We start from the raw sequence: 10,207 nt of genomic DNA, 5'->3' as shown, positions 1-10,207 counted from the left end.
CAGATATACCACATGTGACATTTCGATTCACAACCAGTATGCTACACGGACAATGTAAACTGAACGCTATAATTACTTACGCTACCGGATGGTTTGCATGTGATGCCACGGGTAATGTAATGGATAAGAATGTTCATGTAAGAGTACATGCCTACATGTATCGCAAAAATTGGAAATTTGAAAATATTTCCATGATAAATGACCAGTCGATGAACCTGAGATGACCAACGTAGATAAATGCATGCATTGTTTATTTATTTATTTTTTATTTTGTGTGTGTGTGTGTGTTTTTCTGTTGTCCTCCAGTCGATGTTATGATCATAGCCATAGTGTCCAAATTGTGCAACGTATCATATCCATTATAGACTCGTCTTAAAGGTAGTCATCGATGGCATATTCTAGGAGCTGTTGAATACCTAGAAGGGTACATATTCGAATTTGCTAGACGTTTTTTGCATTTAGCTACACGTGTGTCTTTTTTAAGCAGACACTTAGTTGGTCTTCGTGAACGAAACAACACGATGCTGTGGCGTACCCACTGGGCTGGTACTAATATGAGGTCACGTGTTATTGCAGGTTTTGCAACCACTTCTGCGAATCGCTCGATGACCTCCTTTAACCACTGAATTCGTCAGACTCCTTCTTCAGTAGTCTTGCATGGGTGATCATAGATGTTTATCCACACGAGTGTGAGAGTAGTGTGTTTGGGCGTTTTCACATAACCTTTGCAACGTATCAGTAGATCTTGAGTATTGTTTCGACAGTCGTGTCTTATCTAATGGATTCCCAAACTGAAATTCATGTTTTTATATTAGGCGTTCTGCATCGAAGCATCGACGAGTGTGCATCTTGGATGTTTGTTAACACGTTTACCATGTGACTCATATAACCTGGAATGTTTTGTTAGATGTTTCATATTTGAAAAGATATAAGCGAGATGGAATACAAAGAGCTTCATAAACTGAAGCTGCACAGGTTCAGGTTGTGCTGCCAAATATAATGCACCAGTAACACTACTGGCGACACATTACCAAGTACGGATATTATAATTTCACTTGTGAACAGGAATTAAGACCTTCTGGTTTACTGCAAGCTAAATAATGGTATGTACAATTATTTCAGTTCTTTAAACCAGTCAGATGTATAACGTCCCTTTTGTCTTCAGCGCCTGGAGTAATCGCTGATATATATTAATTTAACTTTGAAACTTGAGGAGGTCAATTAATTCACCCAGAGCATGAAGCGTGGTGTGAGAGGCTTTCGTGCGTTCAAAAGCGCCGATTACTCCAAATGATGTACTGGCAAAAGAATAGGACTAACACATTGGTGAACAATAACATTGTTAGCAGTTCAGTTTCCATTCCAAGAGACCAATCATTGGAGATTTTTTACCATTAAATGAGTCACACCTTAGAGCCTTTTTGTCTGCGTAATTCAATATCTTAAAACTGAACAAATTACGACAAAGTAGTAAAAGATGTAAATGTGTGCATACTCGTACTATTATATACGATATGACTTCTATTACCTGGAATGTTTTGTGATTGTTTCGCTCCGTGGTTACATATGTAAAAAGAATAAATCGAGGTGGAATACAAGGAGCTCTATAAACTGAAGCTGTACAGGTTCACGTTGTCCTGCCAAATATAATGCACCAGTAACACTACTGGCCACACACTACCACGTACGGATATTATAATATTATATTATATAATTTCACTTGGGAACAGGAATGAAGACCTTCTGGTTTACTGCAAGCTAAATAATGGAATGTACAATTATAGCAGATGTATAACGTCTCTTTTGTTTGCTGTAAATGATTTCTATTTATTTAACTTCTGTTTTTGCCATCCTCTGGCGTTGACGTTTTGATTTTAAAACTTACAAAATGATGTTTTACCAAGCTCAGGGGCTTGAACTTGATTTGAAATGAAATGTGAGAAGGTCAAATTAATTCAACCTGTGCATTAAGCGTGCTGTGAGAGGCTTTTATGCGTTCAAAATCCCTGGTTACTTCAAATTGATGTACTGGCAAAAGAATAGGACTGACATGTTGGTGAACAATAACATTGTTGGCGGTTCACTTTCCATTCCAAGAGATTAGTCTTTGGAGTTTGTACCATTAAATTTGTCTATACGTTTTTAGCACCTTTATGCCATGTCGTCTGCGTAATACAATAACTTATAATTCAACAAGATTGTGTTCACAAGGACTGTGTCAAGATGTTAATGTATGCATTCTGATACTATAAGAGAAATTATCTAAAAATACGAGACACTGCCATGGTAGGAAACAAACAAAATTAAATTCTAAATATAATCTTAAATCACTGTGAAAGGCATGTGCTTTTTATCACAATATCACTCATGCTTGTTAAGAGACACATCATTATGATGTCAGAAACCAATATATATTTACATCGTCAAGTAAGTAATTAGGCTAGAATACGGCCAAGTAATATTCTCGGTCTTTGTGGTTTTCTACCATAGTGTTAAAGCCATAGTTTTTATTATATAAAGTAAACATAAATCACTTTACTTAGAAGTAAGGCAGCTGTTCATGAGTGGTTCTATTTATATCGATGACAAATCAGGTTTGTAAACAGGCCTCAGGAGTGTTGTAGCAACGTCAGTAGTCAATTGTTTTGTTTAAAGTTTACACTTGGGACCCGTCTCTTTGGGAGAGATATTTAGAATTGAATGAGTGTCTAGTGTTTGCTGTGCAAGTGAAACCTGAATAGCATGTCAGGTATTTCTGCGAACAGGTCACATTGGAGAATTGAACACGTTAAAGAAGTACGAGGTTTGCTGTTATTGCGCGCTGCATACAACAACAGATCTAGAGTCTTCAAATCATGGTTTGTGAAGACATGTGTCCCACAGAATACAATGACATGAATTATTTATAGCGTCATTCCTGTTGAACGGGCAGACATGCTATGAGATATTAAGAGCTGCGTATGTCCATGCATCTGAGAAATTACAGGAAACTTTTAAAAATCCATTAATATTATGTTTTCATTTAATGTTTCACTCGTGAGATTTGTTTTTCTGGAAACCTCATAAATTACGTTTACTGCTTAAGACATGCTTTAAGAAGTCCTGAACTCCTTCATTATTTCTGCTTGCACGAAACATCGCAGACCGGATACATGTTTTGCTGTGATAATCAAGGTGCAAAAGATTTCAAAACCTAACCAATACCTTACTTTGAGGTTTTTAACCAAAAACATGAACATGCTCTGTGATCCTAACAAATTTCATTGCCAGGTACCTTCTTCAGTGACAGACCCGTGAAGATCCGGGTTAGAATTGAGTCAGTGAGTCAGTGGATTCTCAAAACGGATTTCATGGTGTTCACTATATAAGGAAATGGCATATACTCATCAGAGCTGGTGAAGGGTGATGAGCTAGGGCACTGTCTTCTCGGGAGTCATGTTACTCTGCAAGCAGCTCTGCTCTTTTGTACCAGATCATAACTCTTTACAAACCTGTTACAGCTTCACTGCTGAACTGCTGAACCGCTGAACTGCTTCAACCATCTTGACCTATTGCCTATGTACGTTTTCTCTTGCAATACTTTTTGACATGACTGACAATGCATTCAATTTTAGTCAGTGTGTCTTCATGATTTATAAAATTAGTTTTCAGATCCATATGACAAAGGCGAGCCTCCAATCGTTATAAACAACCCGTTAACCAACCCAAACGACGTTTCTGTTGATTGCTGGAGTGGGTGCCCTGGTATGACCACTGATTCCACTCACAGACTGTACGAAGAAACATTGGTCAAGCTAAATATATAAGTAAGTTTGAGTTACTTCTGGCAGATCCCACTCACAGACGTGCGGCTTTGCTGCACCAGATGGACTGTATCAATACAATGTGATGCCATTTCATCAAAGAACCTGGCGAATGAATATCCAGATGGATGAAATGAAATTGTCAGTGACAATAATTAAAACAACAGCAACTGTTATATTCACGTGGTAATATCACTGAAAATGTGTGTGTTTTCGTCAGGACAGCTTGGAGGTCCTGTCGGTGGCAGGAAATATTGTTGATAGAAGACCCATTGCATTGCACAAAATCGTAGAGCATTGATGGTGAATGTCAGATTGGCATCTATTGACATGGTTCTCGGGGTAAAGCAAAAAATGTTGATAAAAACAAGTTTGAAATTGTAAATAGTTATTTTATTACCATGATACAAAAAGACTGTTCATCCTACAGATCAATTACAACAAACCACTTATTGACTATCGCTGCGTTGTTCAAATGTGTTTACAACCAATCAGAATCAAATTAAGCTTTCCGTTCCGTCACTTTTTACCACAAATTGCGAAAATAGAAAAAAAATGTTTAAATGATGTTGGCTGCAAAATGTCTGAACAATTAGAATTTGTTTAGAAAACTGATGTGTCACATTTTGAAAAAAAGATTTGATCAATGTATCGTAAACAAACGCGTAATCACACTTGAATAATGTCTTATTATATTTTCCAGTGGGGAAAGCTTGAATTCCATTTCTAGAAGTAATCGTTAAGATCGTCACCACTGTACTGGACTTTGACAACGTGTTTGCTACCGCTTGTACTCTGAAACAATTAATTGCATGACTAACATTTCAAAAGAGAAAAAATATATAGCAAAGTACCAAAGGCACAATAATACATACTCAAGCAAGAATCTACCGACTGGTCTTTATCTTCCAGTTATATTATTACATAATCATTACCTCCAGTGTGTATCTAAACTTCATTACTGTCAGAAGCCTTATCTGGGACCATTAGCGCACATGAGCTTTTAGTGACGTCGGTCTTAGAAGTTCAGAATGTGTTAAATGATTTCATACAAACGATTTCCTTAAAAAAACCCATCTTTGTTATTAAGGACGGATCTCCTTACTCACCTGACGTTTGATCGTCACATTCAGTGGTATTTCATCCGACGTATGATCGGAGTCATTTCCATCAACTTTGCATGTGAACACCACAACCTTTCTGAAATATACGCATGAAAAACATAGGTTTGTATATACAGTATAGGAGGACATGTAATAATACTATATAAAATATTAGACAATATGCGCACACACTTGTACGTGACAAATATAACATTAAACGATTTAATGTGAGCATGTGACAATGTAACAACCAATGCAATACATTATGTATTTTGAGCACGTGCAAACGACAAAAATAACATAAAATATGATTGATAAAATAGGCCCTGAAAGGTATGCAAATGCGAGATAATATGACAAATGAAATCAAAACGATTTATGAAACAGTTGCAAATAACAAAACGTATCTTCAAATGATATCATTGTAATACACTGTACATAGTTTAAGCGAATATGTGATATGAAAAATGCAATTGAAAACGATAAGTGAAACGATTGCAAATGACAGTAAATATTAATGCAGATATGACGTAAAAAATAAATAAACTCCCGACTAGGATGACAATGTCATAAACCCATTTGAGAAAATGAAAGCTTCAAAACCTTTACATAATCATAAAATATCCACTAAAATTGAGAACACTGCGTTATACAGAGCTGAATGTTCAGAAGTATAAGAAGACAGTAGTGATCAAATTAGAAGATAAAGCTACTCTGTTTTCAATTTTGCGGTCCTTTATCGTTGATTTAAGACCGCTAAATGTAATTTAAAAACCGAACGCGGTGAATCGGTCACTTTAATTAGCGGTCCTTAAACTGTCATTTAAGTACGGTTTTGATGAGCTCTCAGCCAATCAGAATCGAGTATCACACATTGGCGTGCTAGAATTCTCAATGTTGATACTTACCCGTTCACGTAGGCATTCGCAGATCTTATGCTGCCTTTATAAAAAAGCGTATGTAACCGTCCAATCTTGTTGCAAGCATCCAGGCCGTTTCACACTCACTGAGAAGTAACAAGTGTCAAGATTAAGGCTGGCTAAAATGAGCAATAATCAGAAATATCTTTGAGGTTATAAATGATGATCGTTCATTACCCTTTGTGATAGAAAAAAGTCTTAAGTTTCTCACACACAAAACAAATTTAGAACTTAGTTCATGGTTTGCTCCCAAGTTATTTTCAGGACGTTGTTTGTTAATAATCCATGCAAAAAACGTCACCACTCGCCAGTTATGTGAAAAATATTAATTTTCTTTAGATATTATTGGTCAAAGTTACGTCTCCGATATGTCTCGACAATCAATCAATATTTAGTTAACGATTATCGATTTCTATTATCTTTATCGATAGCCAGTCAATACTAAACATATATTTTAGTCACATTTAGCACGGGTTCGGAGCAATTGTCGTTGGTGGTGGATCATTTTAATACTAAACGTGTTGCTATAATTTCTTAACTCGGATAATTAACCATCCCACCCCCACCCATATCTAACACAGTGTAATAGTTCATCTCTGAATGGCTGAGGTGGCGTAGAATGGTAGATAAAGCGTTCGTTGGATACGCCGAAGACCCGGGGTCGATTCTTACATCGGTACACTGTGTAAAGCCCAAATCTGGTGCCCCCTGTAGTGATATTGCTGGAATGTTGCTAAAACGGACGTAAATCCAGACACACCAAAAACTCATTCTTCACAGAATGTTGTATATCCTGACTTAGGATGGTGCCCTACAACTATGAAGCTGATAAAGAACTTGACGTAAAAATTATGATACATTAGAGAAATTATAAACAAACAGATTGATTAATTACCCACCGCTGGGTCTTTCCATGTTCAATTCTGCGTCTTGCCTCGAAGCTTTAACGGCGACCAAAATAGGAAACTCTGAAAAGAATGTACGTCTGATATCATACTTCTTTTCACAACACATATATAAAATTACCGACAACTATCTTCTATTAAGAAATATTTACTACTTTACTAATTTACTATTTAACTAATAATCAAGTTTTTGTGGAATTAGAGAACAAAATACTCGTGAAGAGCATTTGTCTTCAGCAACCCATGCTTGTCGTAAAAGGCGAATAACGGGATCGGGTGGTCAGGCTCACTGACTTGGTTGACACGTCACCCTATTCCAAGCGTAGATCGATGCTCATGCTGTTGATCATTGGATTGCCTGGTCCACGCTCCATTAATTACAGACCGCCGCCATACAGCTGGAATTGTGCTGAGTGCGGCGTTAAACAACAAACAAACAACAGAATATGTCAACATTTCTCCTTACCTGACTCGTTCTGCCTTCACACAGCCAGGGTTCCAATACAAATGCATGTTGTGGGCTCGTCACGTGGTTTTATAGGAGATAATAATAGAATTCCAGGAACGAAAACAAACAAGGCAGCTCACGCTCTACTTTTTTTGTTCACACACTTTGACTTTCAATACAAAACAGTGATCGGCTGGGCGAAAAGTAGCTCTTAAAAGGTGAAAAATTATGGATGTCAACTGCTTATTATGAGGTATACGACGTTTCGGGGTATATGCATACTCATTTCAACGGCATTTAGAAGTGATGTACTTCGCAACATCGGGTTCCTCGTAACAAAGAAGCTGACATCCATAAATTCTCACATTTTATGTGTATCTCTTCTAAGGGCGGTGGGGTAGCCCAGTGGTTAAAGCGTTGGCTCGTCACGCCGAAGACCCGGGTTCGAATCCCCACATGGGTACAATGTGTGAAGCCCATTTCTGGTGTCCCCCGCCGTGATGTTGCTGGAATATTGCTAAAAGCGACGTAAAACCAAACTCAGTCAGTCAGTCAGTCAGTATCTCTTCTAAATGCTGTTCAAGGAATTTGCTGAAGCTCTCATATCAAACATCAGACAATGTCATAAACCCCCTGAAACTGCATAGGTTCAACAAGAGGCTGATGATGGTTAAGATAATGTTCAACTATTGCTATAACGGACTGCTGTTAACAACCCAGGAACACAGTGTATTGGCAAACATAACAACAACTATTACCTTCTTACAACTGTGGCCCATGGTGTGTATTTTATGGGCGCTTGTCTTACTGTTCTTGTTACTCGTGTCGATCAGGTGATGTAAATGGCATTGTGGGTTACGTTTATCAATGTGTAAACACAGAATACTACAAGACAAGCATTTCGTTTCAGTAACCACACTCCATTTAGAGATAAATGATTTTGCATCGGGTGGTGTCACATCTTAATGGTAAGACTTCTATTTTGAAGATACTGCAAGGTGACCGAAGTCGATCGATCGATCTCGTATGGAGAGAGAGAAAGAGAGAGAGAGAGAGAGAGAGAGAGAGAGAGAGAGATAGAGAGAGAGAGAGAGAGAGAGAGAGACAGCGCCACTTTGTATGGACATCGGTAAGAGTAACAAATCCATTAGTTCAGTGCAAACTATGACGTGCGTACGCACATCAGCAATTTTACAGCTATACGCGGTTCATGAAAACCATTCTCTTGGAAAACCCTTTGTACTTCACACTGGCTATTGAATATCATATTCTGTTACAAGCTGCCCCGATTTGATTTCGTTTCAGGAACGATGGTTCGGGCGATGTCGGCACAGTTAAACTGATAGATCAGCTCTCCTGTCTAATCAGCGGTTGGTACTTCTCCCAGGAAAACGCGCCATTTCGTAGAATGTGAAGAATCCGCAAGACTGCGGCCTTCTCACATCCCAATCGTGTCCGTCACCATACGGACACCCTATGTCCTACGCCCATGCGTCCTACTCCCGCCAGTCATACTTCCGCTAGTCATACAGCAAATGAGGAAGTAATTAAAACAACAACAGGCATATACCCTTTGCGCAAAATGGACTAGTCCGCTAATTAGATAGCTTGACGTTAGTGTAATATCTAACACTGAGAATGCCACAGTCTTTGGTCATGAAATCATATACTAGTAAACGAATGTTATTTAAGTAAATTACATTGAAGTTATATGAACATAATACACCATAACCGTTGATAATCAAAACATTTAAATCAATGTTTGACTCTAGCATATGACTCTTGTCGTTATGGCAGGACTGCTTGAAGTGGAATACGTTACCTCTAGGCGAGGTACACAACAGGTACTGTTTCCAGGTCACCTTGACAACAAGAATTCTACAAAGGAACACTGCATCCACTGGAAGTGTGTTGTGAAGACTTATTAAAGTTCACTTATGTGAAGCTGTATTATTGTTTCTTGGATCATTCCACTTTATTTTTACCAAGGTATCACAAAGTTAGTTGTTGATGCAGTCAATCATACTCTATGTTGTTTTAATCCGTATGACTAGTGGGACGTACGACTAATGGGAGGACACCCTTTCGTGAGCGGAGAATCATTTGTATCGCAAGCGACACCCAAGTATGGTATACATGTACATGCATATCATTTCATTGGATTCGTCACAAGCGGCTATGCTGTACACGAACTTATTGAACCAATTACATAATTATCATTTATTCATAAAAAAATATCAACACTCGAGTGGAAAGTGACTGGGGCTGTGCCGCAAACAGAACTCTCTCTGTTTCTCTTTTCAGACCAGCCAGCTTCATCGAAGAGAAGGACTCTAAAAGGTGTTTTTCCTTCTCAACAAACTGCTCATAAACTCGGTGTAGCGGACGTTAAGTGAGCCTTCCCTAGCCAAAGTGAGCCTCTACAGTTTCGATATGAAAATTAGCCTGGTTGACAGCCACTTCTGTAAAGTCCAGGAGTATAGAACACCTACATGGTAATATAGAACAAACTTTATGGATAACAACATGTCACGTCCAATGTGTGTGTGTGTGTGTGTGTGTGTGTGTGTGCGTGTGTGTGTGTGTCAAGCATGACAACGGTACAAGAATCTGTATCGAAACGTCGCACTCACGAATAAAAAGAAATTGTTATCCATAAAGTTTGTTCTATATTGTACTTCCCAGCTTCTAAAATGCCACTCAAAGAAGTTATCCGCCACCTACATGATAACATTGATATCTACATTATGTCCAGCATATTTAGTTCATTTACTAAATCATTGTTTTAAGTACAACGTGTGAAGAAAAGTTCTGGGTTTTCCAGTCGTGATATTGCCCGAATAGTGCTGAAAGCAGCATACACCCATACCCATACCCATACCCATACCCATCGATCGTTTTATAGCATTGTTTCAACAAAGCCAAGGTTACGTTCACATTTATAAAGATGGTTCAGAAGAAAACTGTGCCGCCATTTCTTTGATACTTGGAGCCTAAACGCGACTAACAGTCGTAACATCGATAATAT

The 10,207-nt window shown here is 38.2% G+C and overlaps 2 long non-coding RNA genes across 3 annotated transcripts; one reads left to right on the top strand and one right to left on the bottom strand.

The window, feature by feature from the left end:
• The first annotated feature begins 976 nt into the window (after positions 1-976).
• On the top strand, positions 977-9,735 carry LOC124275026. Of its 2 annotated transcripts, XR_006898184.1 has the most exons (5): positions 977-1,103; positions 3,645-3,806; positions 8,485-8,549; positions 8,977-9,023; positions 9,484-9,735. It is a non-coding gene; the product is annotated as an uncharacterized LOC124275026 (long non-coding RNA). The 2 variants fall into 2 exon arrangements; XR_006898183.1 differs by lacking the exon at positions 9,484-9,735 and having other exon boundaries at positions 8,977-9,174.
• LOC124275025 lies at positions 4,175-7,262 on the bottom strand. Its single transcript, XR_006898182.1, has 5 exons — positions 7,198-7,262; positions 6,726-6,794; positions 5,815-5,912; positions 4,913-5,003; positions 4,175-4,598 (listed from the first exon to the last, which is right to left on the bottom strand). It is a non-coding gene; the product is annotated as an uncharacterized LOC124275025 (long non-coding RNA).
• Positions 9,736-10,207: the final 472 nt, after the last annotated feature.

Source organism: Haliotis rubra, unplaced genomic scaffold, assembly GCF_003918875.1.
Source record: "Haliotis rubra isolate DU_JTF1 unplaced genomic scaffold, ASM391887v1 Scf1972, whole genome shotgun sequence".
NCBI lineage: Eukaryota > Metazoa > Mollusca > Gastropoda > Lepetellida > Haliotidae > Haliotis > Haliotis rubra.
This window is presented reverse-complemented; position numbering and strand designations above follow the sequence as displayed.